This window comes from Pongo pygmaeus, chromosome 20 (genome assembly GCF_028885625.2).
Source record: "Pongo pygmaeus isolate AG05252 chromosome 20, NHGRI_mPonPyg2-v2.0_pri, whole genome shotgun sequence".
NCBI lineage: Eukaryota > Metazoa > Chordata > Mammalia > Primates > Hominidae > Pongo > Pongo pygmaeus.
In genome coordinates, this window is record NC_072393.2 from 19,918,988 (window position 1) to 19,935,655 (window position 16,668).

Below are 16,668 nucleotides of genomic sequence, written 5' to 3' on the forward strand. Positions count from 1 at the left end.
GCACGTCCTTGAATGAGATGGACGATGGACTAACGTGGCACAGCTGTCGACGTGAGGGCTCAGGAAAGGGCTGGGTTCTCATAGCCCAGGGACATGGTTTGTGGCCCTCACACTGGCTGCCTCCTACAGCCCTCTTGGCAGGGATTGAACCCCTAAATCCCCCATCGGGGTGCCAGAGCTTTGGAAGTCCCGCAGCAAGAAGCTGTTTTCCCTTTGTGTGACCACTGGTCCGTCCCAGAGTCAGGGTCCAGATAGGTGGCTCCGGAGCAGGGTACTCTGTGGGCGGCTCTCTGGAGTCCCCTCCTCCGCTGCCCCAGCCCCTTCCCAGCACCTGTTGAGGGCTGGCTGCTGCCTTTCACTTGCTAATTCTCTGTCTGCTGCTGGGCAACTTCCAGGAGAGGCTGGGTGGCCCCAGGGAGTGCCTTCACCAGCTCCAACTAGAAATCCACAGCCTGCGGGCATTTCTTAGCTCATGGGAACTGAGAGGTATGTTCCCTTGGGAATCCATTTTGTTCTCCCTTCCCTGCCTTAGCCGCTGCCCCTCCAAACCTCAGTGGCCACCGTCTGTCTCCTCCTTGTTCTCTATGTCACCCCTTTCCTGCAGGCTCCTCATCCCATTTCCCTTTATCTGGGACTCTAATCCCAGAAATCGCTGAAATGTGAGGGGTCCACCTGTACTTCTGAGAATCGTTAGATTATATAGGGGCACCAGGATAACAGGCTGCCCTGTTTCTAACTCCCCAAGTCCTCAGCTCACATGAGGGCCGTAGCATGAGCCAGCCCGGTGCCAGGTAAAAGAGCATCACTCCTGGTCTTCCTGAACTTCAGCTTCTCCAAGGTGTTGCCAGCTCCCTGTTGCCTTTAGACGCCCTCCTCTGGTCATGGAGGGGACTCGGGATCCCTGACTTTGAAATGGGGCTTCTGTCTTGGACAGTGCAGGCTCTCTGGGGATGTTATTGTCCTGTGGTGGCTCTGACAGAAAACCAGAGGCCACACTCTGTATGGACATCGAGGTAATCACCAGTAAATGTTTGGCCTTCTCTGTCTGAACTCCTCTCACACATCTGTAAGTTGAGCATATTTGCAGATTAAGCAGACCTCTTCCTTCTTTTTAAATGACTTGCCTTCTGTTTTGCTGCTGCGGCTTCTGATATCTCCTCCCAGCATGTATTCCTGCTGTTGTCTTATTTGTCACTCACTGACAGGCTCCTCTTCCTGTAACTGATGCCCCAGCTGCTGTAGCGGGTTATTTAAATGTCTCATCCACAGGGACAAGACAGGGAGGGTGTCTGACCAGCACTCCGCTGTGCCCACTGAAACTGGGTTTAGTTATGTTGCTTTTCAGTCTGCAGCCAGTTTCCCTGCCATGCTGCAAGCAGTTGCACTGAAACCAACCTGGAGGCTACGGGGCGGCCTCTGAGTGCTCCTTAGGCCGAGAGCCGGTCCTGTCCCTCATGGTCCCCTAACCTGGTGAAGGAGTGGAGCGAAGGGCAGTGGGCACCAGGCCTTGGGTGTCTCTGTGTGCAGAACAGGTAGAAACAGAGGGAGTGGATACCTGGGAACCTGCAGGGGCACGTGTGATCCCCGGTGGGACAGGCAGGCGTCACGCCTAGGGGGGCAGTGTTTTCCTGGTTAGCAGAATGTGCCCCTGGAAGAAAAGAAAAGCCTACCTGGTTAGAAGAGATCTTTCTGAGGTTTTTCTTCTCTCTCTTAAGATGAGCATATGAATTATAATTTGTGAGCCTGAGGGGGCAGCTGGTGGTAGAAAAAAGAATGTGGGTGTCTGACAGCCTGGATCGGCCATGTACTGAATCTCTGTGTGGCCTGGGACAGTCTGCCCCAACTTTGTGAATGCCTCTTGTCTCCTCTGTGAATTGAGGCTCCACCGTAGTGTAAAGTCACAGTGCTGAGAGGAAGGCAGGGTAACGCCTGAAGCCAAGCTGGATCTGCTGCCTTTGGAAACGCTGAGTTCCCTGTGGCTGAGGCTCGGGCAGATGCCACCGTTCTCTCTGGAGGGTGGGAGACAAGGGAGGGGACGTCTGATGGGTGGAAAGATGGGAGACATACCAGATGTTGCTATGTGCCTCCCTTGCTTGGGATCCGTGCCATAGGACTGCGGATTTTTAGAGCTTATATCTTTAAAATAGTTGTGATGTCATCAAATTGAAAAGCTTTGGGGGTTCATGCGACTGAGACTTGATGCCATGCAGAATTCCTCAAGGCAGGGCCCTGATAGCTTTCGTACAAAGAGCATTCTAAAGAGAGCCATCAGTCCAGGCCCCAGGAGACTTGGCGTGTCTGCAGGCGGTGTGGGAAGAGTGGTCTGAGGGCACCCTCTGGGGGACTGCAGCCCAGAAATCATGGTGCACCGGGTACAGGGGTCAGAGTCTGAAGGTACACGGTGGTAGAAGCAGAGACCGGAAAGATGGGCTGGGATAGATTGTTGGATGCAGGAAGGGTGGAACATAGAGTTGGGACTGGGCCTTGGGTTTGGGACCCCCCTCTGGAGAAGGGAGAGTTGATGCTCTGAGCCTAGGTGGAGCCCAGGATCTCTCAGGTATTTGGATGGGAGAGAAGTGGCCAACTTGCTGGAGAAGGAAGGAGATTCCTAGTCCCAGAGACCAGCAGTCTAGGGGCAGTGGGGCACAAGATTCAGAATAGCATCCTCACACTGAGGTCCTGGGTGACCTGGCCAGCCATGTTCCTGTGTTTGATCCACAGCCATAGGGCGACGCCCGCTTTCTGTGACTTAGCTAAACATAGAGGCTGTACAGTTGCCACATAAGGCTGTAAGAACCTTAAGGTGACCAAATTTTGTTAGCTGATGATTAAATAGGTTTTATAAGCAATTATAGTGTATCTTTGGGGTGAATCCTATTAAATTTTTAGTACTTCTCACTTTTCAAAATAGAACTTCGGCAGCAAAAAGAAAGTTACATGGGCTATGATATATCAGCAGGACAGGACCCAGGATCCCAGCCTCTGCACTACTGTCCGGGCTGCCAGAGACGGGAAATCCTTTTCCTGAAGCACTGGCACCTTCCCTTTTCCATCTCTGGGCCCCAGACAGCAGTTGGATTTGTGGGATATGTCTGTTGACATTTACTGTGTTAGAAAATTTGAAAATACTGGCCAGGCGCAGTGGCTCATGCCTATAATCCCAGTTTGGGAGGCCTCCCACTTTGGGAGGCCGAGGTGGGCAGATCACATGAGGCCAGGAGTTCGAGACCATCCTGAGCAACATGGCAAAACCGTGTTGCTACAAAAAAAGTAGCTGGGCATGGTGGCACACTTCTGTAATCCCAGCTACTTGGGAAGCTGAGGCACAAGCATCACTTGAACCCAGGAGACAGAGGTTGCAGTGAGCCAAGATCGCACCACTGCACTCCAGCCTGGGCAACAGAGGGACACTCTGTCTCAAAAAAAAAGAAAAAAAATTTCAGCCTGGGCAACATAGCAAAACTGTCTCTATTAAAAATCCAAAAACATTGCAGAGAGTGGTGTTGCACACTTGTAGTCCCAGCTATTTGGGAGGCTAAGGTGGGAGAATCACCTGGGCCTGGGAGGCAGAGGCTGCAGTCAGCTGAGATGGCACCACTGTACTCCAGGCTGGACAACCTGAGTTGAGACCTTATCTAAAAAAAAAAAAAAAAAAACCCTATTATTAATTCATTTAAAGATGACTATAATAGACCTGTGACATATTAGCATAAATAACTTTTTATTAGAAATCTATTTTGCAAATCTCTTTAACATAACACTCAGCTCACTAAGAAGGCAGCTGCTAGGTTCCCGTGGCTGTTTCTGTGTCCATCCTCTTGCATTCTTTGTGAGGGTTTGAAGCATGGTGAAGAAAATGTAACTAGCATGGAGAAGAGGTTAGAGAGTGGAGGAGCGTTTCCATAGGCTTTTTGGATCATTGTGCATTTCCTCCTGTAATGAGAAACCAAAATCCAGAGTGGCAAGTCGCTACCGGTGAGTTGGCCCTTAGACTCTGAAACCTCATCATTGAGCTTTTTGTACGTGGTTACATTAAAATCCGTGGGACTCTTTTGCACTTTGAACAGAAAAATCTGTTTTTAAAACTAACTTTTAATTTTAGAATAGTCTTAGACTCACAGAAAAGTTGCAAAGATCAGTCCTGCAAACCCCACCCCAGTCTCCACATTGTTAACAGACTACAGAACATGTGTCACAAGTAGCGAGCCAGGATCCATGTATTCTTTTAACCAAGTTCATACTTTATTCTGATTTCCTCAGTTTTTTCCAGCTGTCCTTTTTCCCTTACGTTATATTTAGTCCTTTTGTCTCCCTAGATTCCTTGGACTATGACAGTTTCTCATACTTTCTTTGTTTTGGGTTACCTTGTCAGTTTTGAGGAGCAGAGGTCAAGTGTTCTATAGAATGTCAGTGCATTAGGATTTGTCAGATATTTTTCTCACAGGCAGGTGATGGATTTGGGGGAGGAAGACCACAGAGGGTGAAGTGCTCTTCTTGTCACATCATATCAAAGGTACTGGTGGTCTTGACCGAACGATCATTTGGGTGAGGTGCCATTTGTCAGGTTTTTCTACTGTAAAGTTACCCTCCCCTCCTTCCCCTGCTCCACCATTTCCATACTGTCCTCTTTGGAAGGAAGTTACTATGTGTGGCCCACTCTTTTTTTTTTTTTGAGATGGAGTCTCACTGCGTTACCTAGGCTGGAGTGCAATGGCATGATCTTGGCTCACTGCAACCTCTGCCTCCCAGGTTCTAGCGATTCTCCTGCCTTAGCCTTGTGAGTAGCTGGGATTACAGGCACTTTAGAGAAGGGGTTGTTCACTAAGTTGGCCAGGCTGGTCTCAAACTCCTGGCCTCCTGTGATCCACCCGCCTCGGCTCCCAAAGTGCTAGGATTCCAGGTGTGAGCCACCGTGCCTGGCGACACAGCCCACTCTTGAGGAATGGGGACTCATGCTCAACTCTTCAAAGGTGAATTGTCTGCATAAATTATTTGGGATTCTTCTGCCTGACAGTTTTATCTTTTCTTCCCCTGAATGACATTTTACTCACGTATGGGTTTGTAATACCATTGAACATTGGAAAATAGTAGTTTACTGAGTTACAGAGACGTTTCAGATACACATATCATCATTTAGTGTCACAAAATCAGATTTGTCAATGTCACCACCTATCCATTGGGAAGTTGTTGAGCTCACAGCAAGTAGCAAATATAAGTTTTCCAAAATTCTGAGTTTTGATTAATGGAAGCTCATACTTTATCACTGGTACCAGATACCCTTGGGTGTTTTTCATGAAGCACCAGGCTTTGCATGAATGCTCACGCGTGCGCTTCTCTTCATGGCGCCGTTCCACTGCAGTATGCAGCAGGAGGGCTTCATCCTGTCGTACTTTGTCATGGGATACCACAGAGACACTACTCAGAGGTTGAGGTTTAATCGCATTTCATGACTGCTCCCTGAGGTGAGTGGCGTCCCCTTCTGCAGATGAAGAAATTTGGCCTCATTGAGGTTTGGTGAATGGGCCAGTCACCCCAACACCTGCAGAGGTGCACCCAGCCCCCTCAGTGGTCCTCGTGGGTCACCTGCGGCCATTCTGCACAGAGCAACTGGAGCAGGTCTGATTGGGGTGTGGGTATACCTAGCTGGCTAGGAGGACAGGTGCAAGTGATGGGGATCCAGCCACTTGTGATGCAGATATTTAAAAGAGGGGCAGGAGGTTTCCAGGCACAGCGAGCACTTTCCATTCATTGAGAAATTTTGTGGTCGTTTCAGAAGCAGTGTGTGTTTCATGTTTGTGGCTTTCATGCACACAGGTGACTTCTCTCTCCCTGTGTATTGGCGAGGAAGCTGGCATCTCTCCCAAGAGATGCCTTCAGTTCATTTGCTTTAGGGAGTCCTTCCTCCACCCTGCTTGAGGAGTTCTCACCATGTTTTCTCCCTGGAGGAAGGTGGGCCTAGCATGGGTGTAGGGACCAGCATCAGGAGGGGTGCTGCGGTCAGTGGCCAGGGTTTCTCCTCCTCTTTGTCCTTTACTCTCCCCACACCAGGCCCTTAGGAGCCTGGATTCCTGAGCACCACAACCCCATCCTACCCCTTCCAGCAGGCATTGGCCCACTTGCAGTGTGAGTGTCCACCACCTCTGAGTTTTGTTTCTTTCCTTTTTTAAGACAGGGTCTTGCTGTGTCTCCCAGACTGGAATGCAGTGGTACAATCATAGCTCACTGTAGCCTTCAGCTCCTGGGCTCAAGTGATCCTTCTGCCTCAGTCTCTTGAGTGGCTGGGACTACAGGTGGTTTCCACCATGCCCAGCTTTTTAATTTTTTTAGAGACGGGGTCTCACTGTGTTGCCCAGGCTGCTCTTGAACTCCAAAGCTCAGGTCATCCTCTCACCTCAGCCTCCCAAAGTGCTGGGATTGCAGGCGTGAACCGTCGCATCCGGCCATATTTTGTTTCTGACCATCCGCTGACTTGTCTTGTGATTTGGGTAAGTTATCATTTCTTGATAGAGTCCAAGGGCCACATCTGTGTCCTCACACTGCCCCCTCCTTCACACCTCAGGGACTTAGCTTGTGGATGCTACTGGCTGTCCAGGATCCTTCAGCCATAAATAAAGGTTCACTATTCCAAAAATGACATAGTGGGGCTCAGTGGCTCACGCCTGTTACAGCACTTTGGGAGGCTGAGGTGGAAGGATCACCTGATCCTAAGAGTTCAAGACCAAGCCTGGGCAATACATAGTGGTTCCCGTATCTACCAATAAATAACAAATTAATTGGCTGGGTGTGGTGGCTCGTGCCTGTAGTCCCAGCTACTCAGGAGGCTGAGGTGGGAGGATCGCTTGAGCCCAGGAGGTCGAGGCTGTAGTGAGCTGTGATTGTACCACTGCACTCCAGCCTGGGTTACAGAATGAGACCCTGTCTCAAAAAAAATAAAATATGACCGAATGCGGTGGCTCATGCCTGTATCTCAGCACTTTGGGAGGCCAAGGTGGGCAGATCACTTGAGCTCAGGAGTTTGAGACCAGCCTGACCAACGTGGTGAAACCCTGTCTCTACTAAAAATACAAAAATTAGCCAGGTGTGGTGGTGGGCGCCTGTAGTCCCAGTTACTGGAGAGGCTGAGGCCGGAGAATCACTTGAACCTGGGAGGCAGAATTTGCAGTGAGCCAAGATCACGCCACTGCACTCCATCCTGGGCAATAGAGGGAGACGCTTCTCTCCAAATAAAGATATTTGGTGACCTGAATTAGCAGCTGCCAGTCACATGGGGCCTATCCTCTCTAACCCCATACCTCCTCTTTAGGGTTCCCCCAGGGTCCTGGCACAGTGAGGGGTCCACACAGGAGCTCAGGTGCTGTAGGAGCCCAGGTTGTCTGCAGGTCCTGGTGTGTGACCTTAGGAAGTCATGTGGCCCTCCCTTAAGATTGTTCCCTGGACTGGGAACTGGGGGTGATGGTGGAGCTGTGGAGAGGATTATGTGGAAGGGTGAATTTTGGTGGTTGGCCTAGGAATGGCCATCATAAAGGCCCAGCAGGTGTTTACTGGGTTTTCGAAACCTGAAAAGTTAGCCTTTCAGTTCTTCGATTGTAGTCATTTCTAATGCATGTGTCTTCCTGTATTTCTAAGCAGAGCGTGCTGGATTTGATGTGGCCTCCTCCCCTGTGGTGTCAGCTGCTGGCAAGGTTGGGCTGCAGTGGCCTCTGTGGGCGGGTAGAGGCTGCTGGCCCACATGAGCATGGTACTAAGGTCTCCTAGGCTTGTCTCTACTACCCTCAACCAAGCTATTCTGCACGCCCCCGAGACTGGCCCCTGTCACAGTGAGGTCCTCTGGGCCTCCCTGGCTGGGCCCTTTGAATTCAGGGGCTGTTGCGTTCCTAGAAGGCGTTCTGGCAGCACCGGCTGGCTGCCCCCTGGCTGTGCTGATGCTGGGGGCGGGCACTGCATGGGGCTCCTCTTCTCTAGCTGGGGACCTGGGACTGCTCCCTTCTGTTCTGGGGAAAGGAGAGCAGGCAGGGATGGGCTCAGAGGTCTGGGCCAGCCACACAGACTCTCTTTTTCCTGAGCTCTTTAGCCAGCACTGTGGCAGTGCTCACCATAATGGAGTCCCAGAGCGGTCGTTGGACCTGAAGTCTCCAGGAAGAATGATGGCTGAGTTTCAAAAATCCCATCCCAGCTGCTCACCTCCACGGCCTCTGTGGCAGAGAAGCAGAATGTGTTCTGTCTTCCTGGGCCCCACAAAGCAGGCTCTGGACTTTTCTCTCACATCCCAGCCAAGAGGAGCTCAAGTTACGTGGCGGGAGGAGTGTGATGGATGCTAAGAAGGGAGTTGAGGGAACCACAGAGGGGCTGCAGCTGGCGAGAAGCAGGTGGGCCTCAGGGCATGGGGAGCGGGGTGGCTCGGGAGGACACCAGACAACCCCCAGGAGTTCTTCAGTGTTTTTTTTTGGAGACTGAGTCTCACTCTGTCACCCAGTATGGAGTGCAGTGGCGCGATCTCAGCTCACTGCAAGCTCCACCTCCTGGGTTCATGCCATTCTGCTGCCTCAGCCTCCCGAGTAGCTGGGACTACAGGAGCCCGCCACCATACCCGGCTAATTTTTTTTTTTTTTTTTTTTTTGTATTTTTAGTAGAGACGGGGTTTCACCGTGTTAGCCAGGATGGTCTCCATCTCTTGACCTCGTGATCCGCCCGCCTCAGCCTCCTAAAGTGCTGGAATTACAGGTGTTAGCCACCACACCCAGCCTAGTTCTTCAGTTTTCGGGCACAGCCTGTGTGTCTAGACAACAGAGCTCCCTTTCTATCAACTGAGTGTCTCTGAGTGAACACCACCCCTTGGGAAAGGAGAGAGGACTGCATGGGGTCCCAGTGAGCAGCCCCCACTTCCAGGTTGCAGTGAATGCTGCCAGAATTGTATGTCAGCACACCCACTACACAGGGGCCTGCCACACAAGATATTGCCCAGACAGGCCTGGGCAACACAGCGAGACCCCACCTGTACAAAAACTTTAAAAATGCAGCAAGCCATGATCATGCCACTGTGCTCCAGCGTAGGCAACAGAATGAGAGACCCTGTCTCAATATCAAAAATTGAAAATTGAAAAAAATTAGCCAGGTGTGGTAGTGCTTCCCTGTGATCCCAGCAGCTTGGGAAGCTGAGGTGGGAGGATCACTGGAGCCCAGGGATTCCAGGCTACATTAAACTATGATCACACCATTGCACTCCAGCCTGACAAGAGTGAGACCCTGTCTCTAAAAAAAGAAGTTTCTCAGTGGTAGGACTAACTTGGGGAACTGATAACTGTGTCCTTTTTCTCTGTCATAGGATTTTTCTTTTTCTTTTTTGTTTTTAATTTTTTTAATGTTTTTTAAATTTTGAGACGGAGTCTCGCTGTCGCCCAGGCTGGAGTGCAGTGGCACGATCTCGGCTCACTGCAGGCTCCGCCCCCCGGGCTTCATGCCATTCTCCTGCCTCAGCCTCCCGAGTAGCTGGGACTACAGGCGCCCGCCACCTCGCCCAGCTAATTTTTTGTATTTTTAGTAGAGACGAGGTTTCACTGTGTTAGCCAGGATGGTCTCGATCTCCTGACCTCGTGATCCGCCCGCCTCGGCCTCCCAAAGTGCTGGGATTACAGGCGTGAGCCACCGCGCCCGGCCTGTCATGGGATTTTTCTAGGAGTGTTTCTTGAAGGCAGGTAGAGAGACTGGATGAAGCATGAGGAATTGCTTTCTGGCTTGACTCACTTCACTCCAGGTGCTGCCTGAAGCTGGGATGCTTTCTAGCCTGCAGACTGCTTCCTCCTTTTCCATGGGACCCTCTTCACCCCCTTTCATTGTTGGGCAGCTCTGGTCTCCCACATGACTTTCCTAGAGTTGTTCTCATCTTGAGTCTGCACCTGTCTGGGGGGCCTCTGTGCAGGCTGCTGTTGGTCCCTCTGTCGGGGGGAGCTTTAAGGCTCAGCAGGTAGTTACTTGGGTAAACCCTTTCTTTCCCCCTTCTCTTTCCCTACTTTCTCCCAGGGTAGCATCTGAGGGAGGAAGTGGAGTTACAGTGATATGGGTTAGCTCCCCAGGGGCCAGGCTGGGCCATTGGCTCCATTAGCTTAGTGGTTTGAAGCAGCGAGGTATTGACGTTTTTCAGTCTGTCGGTTCTGCTGGTTGGCTGGTCCCGCCCAGCTGGGCACTGCTGCTGGGGCCCTCTGGTCTTTGCAGTTGCATGTCAGCTGGGCTGAGTGTCCCCAGTGGTTTCATCGCTCACATGTGATGGCCAAAACAGCTGGGACTGGCTGAACCAGTCTCTGTGCCTGTCTCCATCTCCCTCACTGTAGCGGGGGCTAGCGTGGGCCTCTGACCCCGTGGTGGTTTGGGGCAGTCAGACCTCAGCTCTCCTAGAGCAAGCATTCTGAGGGCTCAGGCAGAGAAGCTGCAAGGCTTCTGTGACCTCACCTGAAAAGGCTGCCACGTCACTTCCTCTGCATTCTGTAGTTTGGGAATTGAGCCATAAAACCAGCCCAGGTCAAGTACTACGGGGGGCTGTGAATAGATCCAGCCAGAGCCTCCGGCCTCCTCAGGACTACAGAGACTCAGGACTGCAAGGCTGGGGGGCCTTGGAGAGTCTGGTCCGGTGTACAGGGTTTGTCAGCCATGAGTATTAGGGCTCCTTCTTCATATCCACAAAAGCGCTTGGACTCAAAGAATAGGAATTTGGCTTCCAGGGTCTGTTGCTTTACAAAGACACATGATGACACACAATTCAGAAATCCTTGTGAGTGAGTTTCCCTTTCCCCCAGCAGCACAACATCTGTGTGCACGAGGGAAGCAGCTGCCCACCCTGCAAGGGGGTCCATCAGTCCGTGGCGCTGGTTCCTCCTCAACTCACAGCCCCCACCCTGGAACCTCCACCAAGGCAAGAGGAGGAAGTGGGCGCTCCCCAGCCTTGCCAGGCCCCCAGCAGACCCAGTCTGCCCTTGGGGGGTTTGTGAATGTTCAGGTGTCACATTTCAGGACCTGTTTACTGAGATTGTCTGCTCTGTAATGGGCTCTCACTCTTTCCTCAGAAAGCTGTCAGGTCAGGCAGATGTTTCAAGTTTGCCGTCGCTTCCATCTGGGAGCTGCAAGGCGAAGGCACGGGCGGCCTGTTTGCTGCCCTTATCTTCCCAGTATTGGGGACTCCAGGAAGTACTGTCCTCTAAGCCCCTACAATCCAAAAGAAAATCACTCCTGCACGCTCCTAGCCCCTTCAAGGTTGCATCCTGTCAGAGCATCCATCTCGCCTCGGGAGGCCGTGGTGCTGCTGCCATCTGGGTTTTGGGGGCTGCTGGATGTGGGTGGCTGGCTCTGAAGAGGCAGCATGTGATCTGACAGCAGGATGCTCCCGCCCCACCAAATGACAGCCCTGGGGCAGCTCCCGGCAAACAACTCCATTTCCTTCTCAGAGGTGGGAATGGGACCTGCTGCAGGGGACGCAGGCTGTCGGAGCAAACCTCTCTCTCCATCCTAGGGGCATGCAGGGTGGCTATGAGTGCTCTCAGGAAGGTCACTGTTCCCGAGGCCTGAGCTGAGCACTTTCAGATCAGCAGGGCTGCCTGATCCCCCTGCACCCAGCCGGCTGTCTAAGGTGCCCGAGCCTCCTCAGCACTGAAGTCTCACCTCACCAGGCAGCCCTGAGAGGGTGCGGGACAGCGATTCCTTTGCCCTGCCATGCAGGAGCCTTGGAGAGGGAAGTGTCACTTGCAAGAGGCAGAACCAAGTGAGACCCAGGTGTCTTCTGACTCACTGAATGAGGGCTCTCTCCACAGCCTGACTTGCCGGCAGTTGTTTGAAGTCCAAGGCTGGGCAGGGGTGGCCAGTGAGCTCCAGGCCGCAGCTTGCTAAAGGAGCTACTCCACAGGAGTGTGCGGGCTCAGGGCTCAGCACCCTCACACGATGGGCTCAGCCAGCCTCTCCCCCATCCCCAGCCATCATAGACTTAGGAGGAGATTCCTGGCTCTGAGGACATGGGGGCTTGCCCCCTTCTCTGGGGCTGTGGTATCACCCCAGGGCTGGATACCCCCTTGCCCTTTGTTCATCTGGTCCTGGGAACACCCTGTCCCTTGTTGGGAGCTGAGGCTGTGCCACAGAGTGGGGCCATAGGTCCCTGGGTGCTGTGCCGGTGCCATACCCACCTAAAGGAGGTCGTGATGGTCCCCAGCTCAGGGTGCAGGAACCTGCTTGTCAGACAGGTGCTGACATGTCACCCTGCAAGGCAGGGGGAGGGACGGCTCATCTTCACGGGGGGTGGGGTGGGATGCCGTGCAGGGAGCCAAAGGCACTTAGATGGGCTTGCTGGGCCGAGCGAGGGTGGGTGGGCCAGTCACTGGGCTGGGGGTGGCTAAGGAACAGAGACCCACCAGCCAGCCCTTCTTGGGAAGCTGGGGGGTTTGTGCTCAGACCTGCACTCCCCCGAGTGGAACCTCGAGTTCTGCCATGACCTTCACCCCGAGGCAGGGGGACAGGGCTGGGCAGGCTTCCTGAGGCATGTTGAAGAGGGATGTTCTGCAGACAGAACATGGCCGTGCCGGGCCATGTCTGTGGGCCAGGCCCCAGGAAGGCGGGGGATGTTAACAGCTTGGTTCATGTCAGGTAGGGCCTGGTGAGCCCAAGATGAGTGTTTGCAGAAGGAACAAGTGAGCTGGCAGGGCTGGTGTTGTCTCTAGCAGAGCCCTCATCCCACCCTTGCACACAGCCAGCAGCCCACCCTGCTAGGCCTGAAAGAGGTGAGGAGGAAAGGTTCTAGTGGGAAATGGTTGTGTGGCTGGAGAAGGCGTTGCTGGGCCCTGCCTGTCTCCCCAAGCCAGCCTGGAGGAGGTTTTCTTGTCCCAAGGCCTCATGAGCCATAGGTCATGGTCATCCCCAACTTCCCTAGTGTGTGCAAGACTTGGGGGATCTTGTTGAAATACAGACTTTGATCAAGCAGGTCTGGGGCAAGGAGGACATGCTTCATTTATACAAGTTCCGGAGAAGCTGCCCTGCTGCTATGGCGGTGACAGCGGTGGTCAGACATTCACGGGGCCAGCCCCAAGCCCACCTACAGCCTCGCCCCCACCTGCCGCTCCCCTTTTGTGTCTGTCCATCCTGGTAGACTGAACCCTAAGGACAGAACTTCCTTTTATCCAGGGGTTCCTCCCCACTGCCTGCTGTAGCACCTGCTTTTTAAATGAGCTCTCAGCAGATGTAAGGAAGGAAGGAAGGAATGAATGAATGAATGAGGGAGAGGGGTATGCCTTTCCTGCATACCAGGCAGGCCCGTTCAGAGAACCACAAAGGTCCCAGCCTCCAAGGATGGCTCCTCCTTGGCACTGGCTGAGGGGACAATAAATATTAACCACGTACTGGCCGCTGGTTGCTGAGCAGCTGAAAGCCATAACCTTTTGCTGTGGAAGTGGGATCGTGTCTCGATTTAAGTTTATAATCCCGGCCTCTCCTCCAGGAAGTTCTATGGAAGTTCCTGGCAGGTAACAGAATTTCTGTGCTTGTGAGGTCAGGGCCAGTGCCAGCGGGTCGGGGAGGGGGGTGGTGCGTGGCAGGGAGCGGGTGAGACCATTTACACTGATAACAGCCTGGCCTGCTTCCAGGGATTTTTGTAGGTCACATAAAATCTCTTGATCACTATGTTTTACATTAAGGCTTCTCAAGATGGGCAGGACGGGCTTATGGGATTTGTCCTGAACTATCACATCACTTCCAAATAAACTTGGTGCCCGGGACGGCTGCTGTGGAGTGAATGGCAGACGCTGTCCCTGGGCCACGATGCCATCCCTCCCAGCATGTTGGGCTAGATTTCCACTGGTTTTGTTTACTTTAGACAGTTTTTATAATTAAATATTTCCCTGACGTAATGCCTGCAATCATTTTGAGCCACATGTTCTTTTTCCTGAATTAAAGATCTCTTTTAGAAAGTACTGAGACTCTTAAAGCCCCTCTCCTTTAAAAAGTGAGCTTAACAAAGTTTTTCTTTTTAGAAACTTAGAGGGGCCAGTGGCCCTGCTGTGTGCGGTGTATGTAGAGGTGACTGGAGCCTGTGGTGCAGCAACAGTCCCCTGTGGGCTGGCGCCACACAGGAAGTGCCTGCAGCTCCACAGCCCTGGGGTGAGCCTGGCGCCTCCATTTTCTGACAGTACCTGAACCTTTACCTCCCTTCTCAAAATGAAGGCTGCGTGTCACAAACCGGTTGGAACTGGCCGTTGCCATGGTTTTCACGTTGGAAGGCACAGTTAAAGGGTCATGTGACCAAGGAGGGAAATGCCTTTGTCACATGACTTTTTGGTGGCCTGATTAGCATACAGGAAGTTCACTCCCTGCTGGCTGCTGGGATGCTGAGTGATCATTGATGGGTGGTGACATCATCTCTTGGATGAGTTATTGATTAGTCGCAGGCCAAGATGGGGCCAGGGAGCGCCGTGGTCAGAGCAGCCCTCTCAGGCAGCTTCAGCTGCTAGGTGGTCTGGACCCCTCGCCTGCCCTCTTCCCTCAGGCAGATTTGAAATTTATTAGACATCTCACCTCTGGAAGAAGCACACGCCCTCAATAAGATGATAAGAAGTGTTAAGTCCCTTAGAGCTTGGCTGTCATTTCATTTCAGCTCATGCTAGCCCAGAAATTGTGTCTGTATCTCTATACAAGATGCTGCCTTGGCCCCCTGCTCCCCTGTTCACTTTGGAGACCACCTGGGTGGAGGCCAGCTGCTGCAGCTCTGTACTGGAGCCTTGGGACTGCCTGCCTCTGAGGTGCTCAGTGTGTGTACACATCCAGGGAACCTGGAATTAGAGCCCTGAGGTCACCTTGAAAGTTGATCTTGGGCGGCGTGGGGCCGGCAGCAAGGAGAGACATGCTGGCGATTTGCTAAGACCTGAGTGAGGTGTCCTGGGTTACTTTAGAAACAAACTACCCGGTTCTGGGCTTCAGAATGTGGGCTGATAACCCCTTGCCTGGGGGATTGTATACTTCAAAATCGTACCTTTCTGTCCACGCCCAGGTCTCTGGTGAGAAGCTGGTTCATCAGGGCTAGGACCAGCATTCAGGTACAGCCACCACATAGCTCTGGTGGGTGGAATTAGGAGGGACCAGAGGAGAGCAAGTAAAGCGGTTCCTGAGTCCAGCATTTGGCGAGTCCAGGGTAGCATTGGTGAAGCCTTAACCTCTGGTGCTCTGTGTCTACCCTTCCCTGAGGATGCAGCTCATGGGCGTGGAGGGGACCTCAGAGGTCCCGAGGGCTGCTAGAGCAGAGTCAGGTTCTTCATCCTAGTGACTCTCCTCAACCCTGCCGGGGTCTAATTATCAACTAGACCCTGGCAGAGCAAGAGCCAGGACAACTTTGAGCTGCGGCTCCCAGTTAACTTTGTCCGAGTTTGTTCTCTGGGTCACAGTGCCACCTAGAGGACGTGTTGTGTACTTGGCTGGTTTTCCTGCTGACAAAAAAAACGGACCTGATTCACTTCGATGAAAGTACAATGAGGCCGAGGCGGGTGGATCATCTGAGGTCAGGAGTTCAAGACCACCCTGGCCAGCATGGTGAAACCTTGTCTGTACAAAAATACAAAAAAAAAAAAAATATTAGCCGGGCATGATGGTGCATGCCTGTAATCCCAGCTACTCAGGAGGCTGAGGCAGGAGAATCACCTGAACTGGGGAGGTGGAGGTTGCAGTGAGCCAAGATTGCGCTACGGCACTCCAGCCTGGGCGACAGAGCGAGACTCCATCTCAAAAAAAAAAAAAGAAAGAAAGTACAATGAACCCAGATCTTCAGACACAGTTTGCCTTGTGCCGTCAGCAAATGGAGCTGCTTTGTTGGGGACAAAGTGCCATCTCTGGGACTTGGGTTGGGTCAGCGACACCACAGCAGGTGTTCAGCCTCGCGCCTTCAGTAGTGTGAGCTGTACACATACATCCTAGAGGATCGTTCACAGGAAGGGGAAAATCAGACTAGCGTGTTCCTTCCTGGGTCAAATGACTTGGGGTGCCATGAGCACTTGTCTCGGAGCCTGGCCCGCAGTTAGCACAGAATGGATATTCACTGTTTCCCAGTTCTGATTAATAACAGCAGCTCATCAGCCACACTCTTAGACGTTTGTGATGACCATATTTTGACAAAATAACAAAAGAGGAAAGCCTGCAAGTACTTACCCGATTGTCCCCTGGTGCTTCCCAACTGGTAGTGAGATGCCGTGGGCCGACGGTGAAAAGGGGAGGAACAGGCCTCAGGTCAAGTTCACAGGTGGAAGTGAGCTCCCCAGACCGTGGCAAATTCATTAGAAAGAAAAAGATGTGGGGGCTGGAATCATGAGAACTGTCTCATGTTGCAGTTTTGAGCTGGGACTTACGGAGTGGGCAGCAGGGTAACAGGCAGAATGACCTTGGCATCCACGTGGGGCTGGAGGCAGCCAGCGAGAAACCAGTCCATGAGTAGATCAGGCAGGTGAAGAGTCTCTGGTCTTTGAGAGAACTTGTGTCCTAGTCAGTTTCAAAAAGATAGCCGCTGCCGCCACGTGGGGCCCAAGAAGGGCCATCTAGCACCTGGTGCCACCTTGTGAGCAAGCTGGCAGCCTGTGCATACACCCCTCGGTCTTCTGGGGACAGGTTGGCTGCCAGGTGTGAGGGCTTTGGCCTGCCTGGGTGGAGAGAGAAGAAAGTCTG

At 52.6% G+C, this 16,668-nt stretch overlaps 1 protein-coding gene across 14 annotated transcripts in view; it reads left to right on the forward strand.

The window, feature by feature from the left end:
• GATAD2A (GATA zinc finger domain containing 2A) overlaps nucleotides 1-16,668 on the forward strand; it is a 121,537-nt gene that overhangs the window by 89,803 nt on the left and 15,066 nt on the right. The gene's annotated exons all lie outside the window — the stretch shown is intronic.